Genomic DNA, 14,557 nt, shown 5'->3' on the forward strand with positions numbered 1-14,557 from the left:
TCACTGTTGAAAAGTGTATTTAAAAGACAAGGGATTCCTATGAGTTTACAAAATACCCATAACTCAGTTTTGAACTGATACATTTTTGAGGTCATTGGGAATGAAATATATTCATTCCAGGTCTGGATAATGATAATTCCCAAAAGACTGGTCACATGCCAAAGCCAATGCTTCTTGAGACGAATACACAACATAAACATTTTTGAAGCAGAGGACTGCATCACTGACAAGTATTTATTGCTTTTCTGAAAATCTGTTCACAAGTAGAACATGAAGAATTACTTTTTCTATGTGACGCAGACTGCTATGATTCACAAGGTCTCAGTAAATTTACATGAGAGTAGAATATTCAAGGAATAAAGAGGGTACTATGCCAAAAGAAGCAGCCAAACGATTTATACCATACAATATAAAGACCTGCATGAGAATCTCAGGCAGGTATTCACAACCAGTCTCAGCCGATAATAAAGCCTGAGCTCAGATGAGTTAAATGTCAACAATCTCTAACTTACACAGGTATAATCAGCAGGTTGTCAGAAGTATGCCTCAGGCCTAATGATGAGGACATTATTTGTCTGAGATATTTTTAATGGGAAATGGCAGAGGTAGTGTATTGTGATACGATCTTTTAAAATTAGTCATGTATAATCATCAGAAAACTTCCATTTGGGAGAGGTCTCATACGTGAGGCAGAAACTGGCTCAGAGTCTGCAAGACTGGCATATCTGTACAAGCCATTGTCAACCAAAATCTCGTTAGAAGAGCTCTGTCTGGAATGCTACAATCTTGGTCTCACTGCATGTCTGGTGGTGCAACACTTAGGACGAGCAATTAGAAAGTATGGAAACCAATGGATCACATCCTATTATCCATGAAGCTGAATCTGCAGGTCCTGAGGGAACTGGCGGATGAAGTTGCTAAGCCACTATCCATCAGATTTGAGAAGTCGTGGCAGTCCGGTGAAGTTCCCACTGACTGGAAAAGGGGAAACATAACCTCCATTTTTAAAAAGGGAAAAAAGGAAGACCCGGGGAACTACAGGCCAACCAGTCTCACCTCTGTGCCCAGCAAGATCATGGAACAGATCCTCCTTGAAACTGTGTTAAAGCACATGGAAAATAAAGACGTGATTGGTGACAGCCAACATGGCTTCACTAAGGGCAAATCATGCCTAACAAAATTGGTGGCCTTCTACGATGGGGTTACAGTGTTGGTGGATAAGGGAAGAGCAACTGACGTCATCCATTTGGACTTATTCAAAGCATTTGACACTGTCCCGCACGACTTCCTTGTCTCTAAATTGGAGAGACATGGATTTGACAAATGGACCACTCAGTGGATAAGGAATTGGCTGGATGGTCACACTCAAAGAGTTGCGGTCAACGGCTCAATGTCCAAGTGGAGACCAGTGACGAGTGGCGTTCCTCAGGGGTCAGTATTGGGCTTGGTGCTGTTTAACATCTGGCAACATGGACAGTGGGATTGAATGCACCCTCAGCAAGTTTGCCAACAACACCGAGCTGTGTGGTGCAGTCAACACGCTGGAGGGAAGGGATGCCATCTAGAGGGACCTTGACAGGCTTGAGAGGTGGGCTTGTGCGAACCTCATGGAGTTCAACAAGGCCAAGTGCAAGATCCTGCACATGTGTCGGGGCAATCCCAAGCACAAATAGAGGTTGGGTGGAGAATGGATTGAGAGCAGCCCTGAGACAAAGGACTTGGGGGTGTTGGTTGATGAGAAGCTCAACATGACCTGGCAATGTGCGCTTGCAGCCCAGAAAGCCGACTGTATCCGGGGCTGCATCAAAAGAAGCATGACCAGCAGGTCAAGGGAGGTGATTCTCCTCCTCTACTCTGCTCTGGTGAGACCCCACCTGGAGTACTGTGTTCAGCTCTGGGACCCCCAACATAAGAGAGACATGGACCTGTTGGAGCGAGTCTACAGGTGGGCCACAAAGATGATCAGAGGTCTGGAGCACCTTTCCTATGAAGACAGGCTGAGAGAGTCAGGGTTGTTCAACCTGGAGAAGAGAAGGTTCTGGAGAGACCTTAGAGCAGCCTTCCAATACCTGGAGGGGGTCTACAAGAAAGCTGGAGAGGGACTTTTTACAAGGGCATGTAGTGATAGGACAAGGGATAATGGCTTTAAACTGAAAGAGAGTAGATTTAGATTACATATAAGGAAGAAATTCTTTACTGTGAGGGTGGTGAGGCACCAGAACAGGTTGCCCAGAGAAGTTGTGGATGTCCCCTCCCTGCAAGTATTCAAGGTCAGGTTGGATGGGACTTTGAGCAACCTGGTCTAGTGGAAGGTGTCCCTGCCCATGGCAGGAGGGTTGGAACTAAATAATCTTTAAGATCCCTTCCAACCCAAACTATTCTATGATTCTGTGATTCTATGAATTACAAAACATAGTGGACAGACTGAGGAGCAAATCATAACAGCTGGAATGGGAGCAGATGTAAATCAAAAGCAATCCACAGTAATGCTGATCCAAGGCTAGGATCTAAAGTGGCATTACAGTTAAGAGCTGTTCCTATGCATGACTGCCACTTAGCATCAGAAAACTCTGACAAATTTGTTGTACTTTCCCTTTACAATTACTTCTGACAATGAAAGCACGGTGGTGTAAATAAGATAAGCATTATGGTCCTATTATGATCTCTTTGCTGTGTTTGGCACTGCTTGTGTATATTCTAGTTTGCAATGGTTTTGGTTTTATTTTGTGAAAACAGGTTTTTATTTGATACAATATGAACTTCACAGAGCTGCATTGTAATTGGTCTCATAATAGGGAGAAAGAAGATAGTTTTACTTTATTCCTTTTATGTTTTTCTTTTATACGAAAAGGGGAGAAGGGAAGAGGCATAAGCACTGTTTCACATCTCAGGAAACAAGCTGCTTCCTTGGTCTTACTGAGATCTGGAAGTTTTCCGTGCCAATAGAACACTTTTCTTTCTAGCACTGAAAGAATATTTGTGATTTCTGTGCCTAATGCAATAGTTTATTTTAACTGAATCCACCTCTCTGAAATAGGTGTAATTTTGCCATAAAATTGTAATGTTAGCTAGATTTTTCATTAAAATACATTCTATACAGAAAGAACACAGATCTTAAAAGAGCTGTGATAGTCTTCTTTTCCTAACATAGAAATTCATATGATTTTCTGTTAATAATCTAAAAAACCAAAGTGGAGTGCTAATATTCATGCTGTGTTTTCATTTTTTTCTTGTTGTCACAGCTGTCTTAGACTAAACAAAACTGTTCTATTTTAAAGTAAGAGACTTTGTATATTTATTTTAAAGAATTAACAGAGCTTTTACAATATTTGCTTTTGAGGAGTCTAGTAGGGGATACAAATATTAAACAAATATAATAAAGGATAAATATATCTATTATCTAAATAAAAAACAAGTTAGAAGAATAGTTTAGCTACATATTTATTTAAACACTCATACATAGCAAAGATGTTAACTATTTAAAATAATAAATGTCCCCATTATTTTATTGTCCAACATACTGTTTTATTTCATTTCCATTTCCACATATTATTCATAAGGAATGAGGGCATACTATTTATGCATCTATATTTCCCCTTCAGTGACACAAATTTAATAAATCATAACATGAGAGATAAATACACTTTTAACCACTGAAGTGAGCTGAAGCTCTATACTTTCAAGTACCAATGTCAAACTCCACATTGGCTTTAGTGAAGTTCCAAAAAATGGGTTCAGGAAAGCTAGTATTTACCATGGTACAAGATGACCAACAGAAAAAGATTAAACAGTTATCTCTCATTCAGTATTACATTTTTTGTAATTTAGATATTTCATGTGAAAATATTTTAGCTTTTGGCAGCATATTTTATGTGCATGTGTGGTTTGGAAGAGTCCTAAGATGTATCATACTAGAAATATCAGAAACCTTTATGATAGTGCTGCTGACAAAGAAAAAGTGATTGACCTCATCACAGTTTAAAAACATTTCTGAATACCGAATTTTCTACTTTTTCTTCACCTTAAAAGGATCACTCCACCCCGTGCCTGTTGGAAAACAGCTGATAAATGAAAGCTAGAAGGATCAGAAAAGGTTAATTCTAAAGATCAGCAGGTATGCTTAGAACAAAACTGGCATATATCAAAAACCTCAAGTTTTCATAAAATCCAAAATCCGTTTCCACTTTATTTAAAACCTGTTATGTCTACCTGACAAACCAGTCACAGTTTTCCAGTTTATAAATCAGACTGATTTCAAAGTTCTTTGAGATCTGAAGATAAAAGAAGCATGAAGTTCTGCATTCCCCTAATATTCTCATAGCGCTTTGGGCATGTTTTACAAGAGTTTAACACAAGAACAAAAGTTTTGCTTCAGAATTTATTGTACCACTTCAATTTTAAATGTTATAACCCTGTGAAAAATTTTTAACCATAAGGACTTAAGTCAAATTCTGCCTAAAGAAGTGTAAATCTGGAATGTCTGTATTGAAGTCAATGGATATGTTCCAGATTTAAACAACGGTAGATAAGAATAGAGTTTGACTTCATATCTTCAGTCACAACCCGACATTTTAAGGAGAAGACTAGATTATTTTGCAGACTATTTTTATATAGTTTTCCTTTGGAAGGAAATATTTACAGCTGTTACGCTGTCAGCTGGAAAAAGAATGGTCATTTATTCTTACCCTTGCAAAATTAGGCCAATAGCTTTGCTGCATAGGATGAACGCAAGACTGAGTCATGGTTACAGTATGCTGGGTGTGACTGCAAAAGAAATAAATATTCTTTACCTTGACAATATTTGTTGTTACTTTGGGGGGTGGGGGGGGAAATATGGGTGATTTTATCAGTGAATGGGTGTGTCCCCAGCAAATTAGCTGGGTATGCCAGCTGAGTAGAGTTCTCTATGAACGTTTGGTACCAGGATAGTAGTAGCAAAGACAAACAACAAATAGTCTAATACGGAATCACAGGAAATTTTGAAGTTATAGAAAACCCATTAGAACATACGCTAAGTTTGAAAGTCCTTAAAACATCCCAGGGAGGGATGCGGTTTTCAAAGAACAAGCATTTTTCCAGGTTTCTGACAACCAGGCTGCTGGGTGCAAGGACAGGTAAATCACATACTTACAGTTACCATATTTGCCCATCTGTAACTTCCAGGTTACCCACTAAAATGCCGTGCAGTTCAGCAGCTATGTGGATTAAACTTGTGTCTCTACAGCACATGTGAAAGCTTACGGCAGAACTTTTTTGCTCCTGCCCCTGGTCTGCGACAACCTGTTGCTTTTCCTTCCCGGCATCCGCTGGCCCCTGTCTTCATATAGCCTGCCCATTCCACCTCAACTTCCCTGCTCCCCAGTTTCCACAGCTCGCTCTCCCGGGACTACAGACAGGCTTCTGTCAGTACCTACCCACTCCTTTCCCCTTACAGAAGTTACCTGAACATGTGAGTTATCTGAGGACTTGTTCTCAAAGGTCAGAACTTTAAAAAGGCATGGATTACTAAATGCAATTATTTACTCATGAAAATAACACTCTGTGCTTGTGCACGTGAAGAATCCTTACCGTCTTCAAACTCAATTTCTGTGTGTCAGCCGAGAGCCGCAGAGTCTCCCCCGGCATCCATCAGAGCAGGGTCTGCCACCCCAGCTGGGGAGCAGGGCAGGCCGGGGCCCCGGGAGGGCCATGGGGATGCGGAGGCAGCCTGTGGGACAGGCCTGAGTCCCAGGCCCATGGACGGGCCCACTTCAGCAGCGGCAACCACTCGGGCTGGGCCCTGCTGCAGGCACCGGCCCAAAGTGGCTCCCGAGGCCATGTCATGGCCCCCAACGGACCTCTGAGGCCACCTCTCCCCACAGCCTCTGGCGGGACAGGGACATGCTCGGTGGCCTGTGGGATCCACTGTCACTGAAACTTACTGTATACACACGCAGGGGTGAGGCACTCCCAAAGAGGGGATCATGGTGAGCTGAAGGGCCATTCTCATTTAGCACCAGTGCCACGGGCACTAGTAAGGGTTGAAGGTCACTCCTGGCCAGACAACATACAAACACAGCCCCTCAGTGGGAAAGCAGTGTCAGATGGGGATGGATAATCTCCAGAGGCATACGGAAGCAACAGGACAGTTACGAAGAGTGGACCCTACCTTGAAAACAAATCAATTTTTTTTTTTGCAAGTAATATCAGTGTTAGGCTCATTCTTTATTCTTCTGGCAACATCCGGTGGCTGGTGTGTGCTGACGATGTGGGACCTGCTTTGCACAGTCTCGGAGAAGTCCTAGCAGCAAGTAATCCACTTGGTGGTGACTGCTTAGGCTTCTGGGGTTTTTTGGTCTAAATAGTGCTACTGAGCTGTCTAACCTGCCCTAAACTGAAAAATTACTGATACTAAGATGCTAAGAATACTAAGAAATGTTTGACATAGCTTGTGCATGTATCTGAACAGTACATTCTGCATCAATCTGCCTTTTAAAAATCTGTTTCAAATAGGAAACTGCTTAGCAGCCCTCTAGACGTTGTTGCAGGCTTGAAAACAGCTCTTTCTCTGCTTCAGGGCTTAACAGATGGCAAGTTTGCTGAGACAATACACAGAGCACAAGGCAGGTGCTGGAGTTACAGCTTGTTCTTCCAGGTCTCAGGGAAGAACAGGAAGCTCTTAAAAGTTTCTCTCTCTAACATTTCCTTTATTAGCACACTTGTTCTATATTTGTTTTGGATTCGCCTCTGCCAGTAAACACCTTCCAGCATGACTCCTAGCAATAAATTACCTTGTGAATCGGGATACTTGGGATGGATTTTAAAGTGGAGGCTGTCATTTACCCATAGATTAACTGAAGATAATTTTCAGCCTGCATAGTGAACACGTCCCAGAGAATTGTCTACATGCCAAAATTGAGACCTGATGCTTTTCAGCTGAAGTTATGTAATTTAGTTCCCCTGTGAAGCTTCTCACTTTTCATATGAGGAAGCAGAGGGGAAACTCAGGCTAATCAGACTTGAAGTCTCTCTTATTTCCTTTAGGCTCTTGCATCCAACAAACACTGCTAGGTGACATGAAATCCCTCAGAGCTCTTTCCAGACGATTCTGGCCACACATTGCAGAAGAATTGCAAATTTTCAATTCTCTTCTTACTCTTTCTTATTCTTACCAATTCTTTTTAATGACACATAATCAAAAAAAAAAAAGACAGACAAAATATCGTGCACCAGTCAACTTTGATGCAATGAAAAATTTCTTCTAGGGCCCAAAAAATGATTTCCAGGTTCACACTCTATTTCCATGGCACAGTCAGGAATATAAGACAGCAAGCACCACAATACGTGCTAGGTATTTCACCTGCTGTCAATGAAGGGAACAGGAGTTATTCTGGACAAGTCCTTCCGCTTAAGAATGTATTTCCCTCAGGTTCCACTTGATTTCCTTTCGGTCCTGAATATCCCTCCTTGTCGCATTTTAAGAGCAAAATTGTAATTTCATCATTAAAGTATTACGTTTTCTAAAAGAGCATCTCCATTAAGGTGTGTGAGAATACTTTCCTGATGTATGACAAATGCTGAATGTACTGCAGTTAACTGGAAGTACCTTTGGGCAAGCATTTGCATTTAAAAAAAAAGAGCATATAAAATTTTAAAAGCACAGTAATAAAATGAACTTTTTTAAAGCATTTATGGCTTTAAGGAAATGTACAACCCTGAAGTAAAGAGTGGAGAGTGTTACATGACTAAAGACTATTCCCTGGTTTATGTTGGATGCAGCAGAGAAAAAAGAAACATTACTTACATGCTGTCAACATCTCATCTACCTCCATTTATCTTTGTGGAGGGTCAAGCATCAGACAGAATTCATAGCATAGCACTAGGATTACGTGTGGTGTCATCTCGGCAGCAGGAGAATTGGTGGCTTCATGTCTTAGGGAAATGGTCTTCCTCCCCCTCAGCAAATTCACATCTGTGCGTATGTGTACTAGAAACTCCAAATCCCCGCAGGAGATGTACACTGTTTTTCAATTTAGTGCTCAGCAAATGTTCATTCAGTGAAGACTGAGCAATTCAAATTGATTTTCACCTACCATCTTTCGTTTGCTTCCTTTCTTCTGCTCTCCCACTCTGGCTCCCAGTTTCTGTGAGAACAAGATTTAGTCAGGTGACAAAGCATGATCAAAAATGTTTAAAGTTCTAAGGTTTTCCATTTCAAAAGATTACAGGTAACTTCTCTTTTTCTGTTGAGTTTACTTTTACATTTTCAAAAGAAGGCTATTAAAACAACTATCAACATGACTAGTGAGTTGTCAGAAGAAAGCAGGACAACAGACAATAATTTCAATACATTTCTCTTAATTTTTAATATGATGTTGCATGGAAACAAAATTTAATATGAATGTGTTGTCAGTGTATTTTTTTCTGACTGTTTGGTTTCTCTTAATAGCTCTTGAACGGCAGATTTTAAACAAATCTTATAAAAGGGTGGAGGTGGTTTCCATGAAAATAGATGGCCAGGGAGAAAATCCAGACCATGCAGTTTTTCAGACTTTGAGAAAAGATGCAGAGTCAGTTCGTACATTATTAAACACGAATAAATCCACATGGGAGAGACATCTTATAAATATGCCTGCCATAGGAAAAGTTGCTGTCATTTTTAGAAACCAAAACAAGTCAAATGTGAGGCACTCATTTCTAGCAAAAAGGGCTAGTCCTTGTGATCACTGAGCTATCTGGACCAAGAAACTGCAATATTTTTGAAAGAAAGTAAAAATATCTACCACTTTTCTGTGAAAATAGGCTTTTTGAAAATAGGTTATTCCTTACTGGACAAATCAAGCATTATTACTTACTGTCACTCTGAAAATTATGTTGATCTTGGTAAGAATCTAAATTTATTTTGCTTCTTTAACCATTGGTTTATGCCCAACCTAATGTTTGCTGGATTGCTTCACTGGATTGTAAATCAGCTAGGGCAAGGACACAATTTAAGTTTCAGAAAGTGCTATTCAACCCTGACTTACAAAAAAATTACTAAGACCTCAGTGATATGTTAATTGAGGAAAAATTGGTAACTAAAAGGCTTTAACCTTCATTTTCTTCCAGAAAAGCATTTTATTTTCTTTTATCCAACTATACTGTTCTCAATAGACCTTAGCTTAGCTTTTTTTTATGCCAAGTGTTTGCCCCTATATCTGTTCCCTACAAAAGTGAAGATATCTTAAAAAAAGTCTTCAATAGCTGGATTTGGTTTTCCTCAGTATAAAGCTGTCAGCAGAGCAGAGGCTTTACTTGCAAGGAAAACATTACAGCATATGACAGTACTTCTCATATCAGCCTACTACATAAAAAACGGGTGCTTTTAAGTTCATAATCTCTAATGTTCTTCTGCAATATAACTTGGACAGAGCTGTAAATCTTTCATTAGTGACAGCCATAAGTAAATAATCTATTCTAAGTGATGTAATTTTCAAAGCCGCTTTACTTTCTCTTTGCAAATGTCATAACAAAGCTTGATGGCAGCTTTTATAGTTGACACCTCACAGAATCCCTGTTGGCAAAAATAATTTGCTGTTTTAAAAAAATGTGCTTATGAACTATAAATACCAATGAAACCATGGGAAGATTCTCCTGGGTTACAGTGAACTTTGGGTCAGGTCACCCACAGCTTAATTGGCTTTAAGACTAGAAGGGGGTATTAAGATAATTTGTTATGACCTGATACACATGGCAGATCAGTAGCAGATCAGCAAGTAAATGCTGCATCAAGTCAGCAACTTGCTCTTGAATCGGAATATATCACAGTGCAGAAGAATTCAACTTCTATCAGTTAAATTTTAGGAGCTTAATGGGAACATGTGCTAGGAACATGTGCTGGGAAGAGAGCTTGGAAGAGAATCTTTACATCTAATAAAAGCCACACAACATCAGACTCATTCGGTAAACCACATTTAAAGGGAAAAGAGCTGGTGCTAGAGAAATACACCTACAGGGCTAGGCTTTGGGCTATCCATCCTCACTCAGAGATGCAAATCCCTTTGCTTCAGGTGCAGGTGTACGCTGGTCATCCTTGCAGGATGGCTGCGACTACTTGAGGAACACTTTATTAATAGTTAGCAATATTCTTTTAACATCCAGTCCAAGATTTTTCAGGGTCAGTCTATATCTATTTGTTCTTGTGCCAACATTGTTCTTTAAATTAAACAGATCTGTTCCCTCACGGTGTTTATCCCTGAGGAGATCAATCTTATCCCCTCTCAGCCTTCCTTTTGCAAAGTTAAACAAGTCACACCCTTCCACCTCCTCTCATTAGGCAGTTTCTCCATTCCTCCTGCTACCCTAGTAGCCTTCTCTGCAAATGAACTAGTTTCAGTTCATTTTTTTGTATGTCTGTGACTGGAGTTTTGACTATCCCAGATGACTGCACACCAAGGCCTAGCACCATCAACCCGCTCCTTGGCTCTCCTCCTGGAATACTCCTGGTGGGGAATTTTTCGAAGTCACATTTGTCTTTTTTCATGGCTCCATTGCATTAGCAATTTATACCCATGCTATGATCATCAATAATGCCTTATATTTCTCCTCCTTAACTACTTCCAACTAAGAAGATGCAAACTTACAGCAAATCTTTTTTTTATCAGCCCCCAAATCATGTGCTCATAACCATTGGTGAAACTCCATATAGATGACGTTCTGGACCAAATTTCTTCTGGACAGATCAAAGAGTAGCAAGAGACATATATGCAGGGGTAAGAACAAAAGCATGGAATGAAATTGCTAAATCTTCTCATTTAACCACAACAGGATTAAGCGTAATGCTTGCTCATACAATAATAAGCATTTAGAGAGAGAGAGAGAAAAAAAAACAAACTTAGCAGCATTCAAGCACAGAGAAATATAAACAAATATTGTAAATCAATCCACAGTGGCTAGATTCTTTTTTCTGGTAAAATGTTTTAAGTTTGGGATTTTTGTTAAATACCAAAATACTGAATACAGTGAACTTATTAAAAATTCTGCATGCTTTCGTACCTTAGAAATAAGGAAAGGATGAAAAGAAATACAATTTTTACTTCCCAAAATTTGAACATACGAATAACAAGCCTGTGTAGAGAAGGCTGTTTGAGGTTGAAGCTGTGAAAAATTACTTCACTTGCTGACTGTTTGTATCTCCCACCTCTTAAGTGAACATCCTTAGCAGTGGAAGGTGAGCTCAACCTATCCTCGCAAACAATAGTAATTAAAACACTGCAGTAAAATGGGAATCAAGGTGCCTCCTTTCTATAGTGAATGTCCCAATGACCACATAGAGTCACTCTTCTTCCTGTTTTTTGTGTCTCACACTTTTCTTTCTGCAGTTTCCACAAGACGGACCGTAACAGGAGTAGTTAAGACAGCCATTCAGCACCCAGGTAGTAAGGATGCTCTTTCAGGAGGTAAAGGACATGATTTGAAAATTTCTCAGACAGAACAGAACACCAGACCCCTGAATTTATGTCTGAATACCCTAGCTACCTGGCAAAACAAAACATGAACTTTCATGGTTTTGTGAATACACTCCTTCCTTTCTTTTGCTTTTCTGACAAAACCTGGAAAGCATTCCTTTTGAACAAAGTGTTTTGCTAAGAAGTGGGAGAGGAAAATAAGGATCAAGCTCATTTCAGTACAGCAAACAAAACATATTTTGATTCAATAGAAAATATTTTTGTCTTTGAATTTTCTGGTTCAGCAGCCAAACAGAGAACTTATTTTTTGCTTCCTTTTCCATATCTTAGTCACTGCAACCTCTTGCAGCTGCATATTTTGACACTTTGACAGAAACTTCCAGGTCTGCCCAATGGCCGAGGAATGACTCTCTCACTTGGAAGCACTGTCTGAGGCATGGGGATGTATAACTGCTTTTTAAAGGGGAACTCCAAGCTTGAGTCTCAGTTAAGTTTTCCCTTACTTTTTAGATCCTTATGTGTATAACAGGGGAAGAACCATTCTGCAGCATCTTGTTTCTTATATCAAAATGCTCATTGCTACCACCGGGTAGTGGTGATCTGATTCTGTATGGAATTTTGTTATTATGCTCTTACCTATTATGGAATTATACCTCAGGCACCTACCTCAGAGCCTTCAGCTCTTTCAAAAACTGCAGTTGATCAGCTAGAATTTGCCCAACAACAGCAATTTAAAAACAAGACGACTGTGTTTCCTTGGGCATTCATGCAAATTTAATGGCAAAATATATACCACATAAAGATGACTGCTTTTGACAGTTTATACTAGATGAAGTTTACACTGTAGTCTCCCAGATCAAATCCTAGATCTTTTCTTCAGTTCCCTCACATCACTGAAGAAACATTCTGCATTTACATTGACCACACCTTCTGTGTTCACCATGGCTTTTTGTTCAAAGCCTTTTTGTTCAGAACTGTCACATCAATGTGTCTGGTTTCTTTAACATGCAATCTTTCAGTTCCTTTGGTTGTGGTCTGGGATGCTTTCAACCCAAAATATATCTTCTAGAACCAGACATCCACTAAAGAAACACACTCCTAACTTCCTCAAACAGGGCCACTCCTTTTTTTTTTTTTAATGTTCATTATGAACTTTTTCTCAAGCAGCAAGGACTGTGTTTTCAATATTAGACAGTTTAGTTCCTGTTATTTTCTGTACAGTTCTGCAAGGTCTTGGAGGTTATCTGTCCTTTGTCCTAACTTAGAGAATGTACTTTTGTAAGCAAGTAGATTTGGCTAGAGATGTAAAGCTGAAGTCAGTTCAGCCTTTTTTTAAGAACATGAGGTATATATGATTTTCAAATTCTTATCCATCGCATATTAAATCTGAATTCTCAACAGAGTAGTGCCAGCCTGTCAAAGTAGTGACTAAATTTGTATTAACAGAAGTTTAAATTCCATAAAGAATGTTTCACAAGGTTAATTTTTTTCAGACCAAATCATTCCTTTGATTTGTATAAGAACAGTGTAAACATGAAGAAGAGTTTTCAATTACACCATTCAGCAGTGATTTTGTAGTTGTTTTTTAATGATAATTTGGTTTATTTAGGATTTCTATTTCATGACACATTTTTATAAATGTGGTTGTTATTTTCATTTTCACAATTAAAGGGTGGTACGTGAATTTACTTTGTCCTGTCAGCATGCAATTACATGATGCAGTGCATACAATCATGTATATAATTCTGTCAAAACCAGAAAAAGAGCTGCTAGGTTAAAAGAGTTAGAGGAACACACCTTTTTAGGCCATTTTCATGGTCCCATCTGCAAGATTAAAAAGAAGAGGCATATGTTGCTTAAGATACAACCAAAAATTCAATATGGGTTTTGTAGCAAAATTTAAAGGCTAATTCTGTCTGATGTGGATACTGTCTTGAACACACATAGATTTCAGTGATGTTTGTCGGGGTTTTTGGACTTTTTTCCCCTTGCATTGCTGCTTCCTGATGAAAGAAAGGAAGTAGCAACTGATGCATCAGTGTTTTGGTTCCTGAATGCACAGAAATGCCAGTTTGCTAGAAGAGCAAATAATATGACTCACTTTGGATTTTAAGGCGATATCATCCACCTGGAAAATAGGTCTACATACATTTTAGGAAACTTCTTATTTGTCACATAAAAGTTATAATTTTGCGCTGCCTATGAAGTTTTATTGTCATGTTCCAAAACCTCAACCGAAGCTTCTCAGGATCCCTCATTCATGACATTGTGCTTTTCCATAGAAACTATTGGGAGCGCGTTGGTTACAAATGCACCACCTGGTAAACTGTTCTTTTAGGACCTGTTCTCCTTACCATATGTTTTTATTTATTTGATCAGAGAGACAGTACCATCCTACAGACAGTGGTTGGCATGGTAGGTGATCAGTTGTACTCTGCCAACATCATTTCTGTACAGTAGTGCACTTCTCATGGCACTACAGAGCCTGGCGACTGTCCTTTTTAACAAAAGAGACTATGGGGAACCTGTCACTGGAGGCAGCAGCATCAAAGCATCTAATGTCTCTGCTATTCCCAAAAAGAAAGCATAACTGTGGTCAGCATCCACACACATTACATGGCCAAGTTCATGGCTCCAGGGTGTTTGCAATGATATTTTTGCTGCCTCTGAAAAGACTTGCTAAAGTCTGTTGAGCCATGCGGCTGGAATGAGCTGATGAAATCGTGCAACAGTAAGTGTTATATTCAGATTGCTAGCACAGTGCTTGCCTCCTTTTCACCTGAAGTAACCTTCTGGGGCATATTTGTTCTGTGATTGCGTTTAATTTGTTTTATCATGCCTAATGCCCCCAGCCTTTTGGGATCACAGCCAAAACATCTGCACAGCCGGCAAATGGCCATTGTGCCATCCAGTAGTGTTGGATTCAAAAGCTGACAGAATTTAAGAATTACAAGTGGAGATGGTCTCTACCAAGTCACATGTCACTTGATCTCCTAGGAGGTAACTCCTCTGGCTAGGTGCTGTGAAAAAAAAATCATTCTTGCCAGAACTGAAAGAAAACCACTGTTACAGAATTAATTGGTAATCCCTGGGAAATAGCTGGCAACTGTTGAGACTTCAGAGAAGTTATC

This window comes from Calonectris borealis, chromosome 4 (assembly GCF_964195595.1).
Source record: "Calonectris borealis chromosome 4, bCalBor7.hap1.2, whole genome shotgun sequence".
Lineage (NCBI taxonomy): Eukaryota > Metazoa > Chordata > Aves > Procellariiformes > Procellariidae > Calonectris > Calonectris borealis.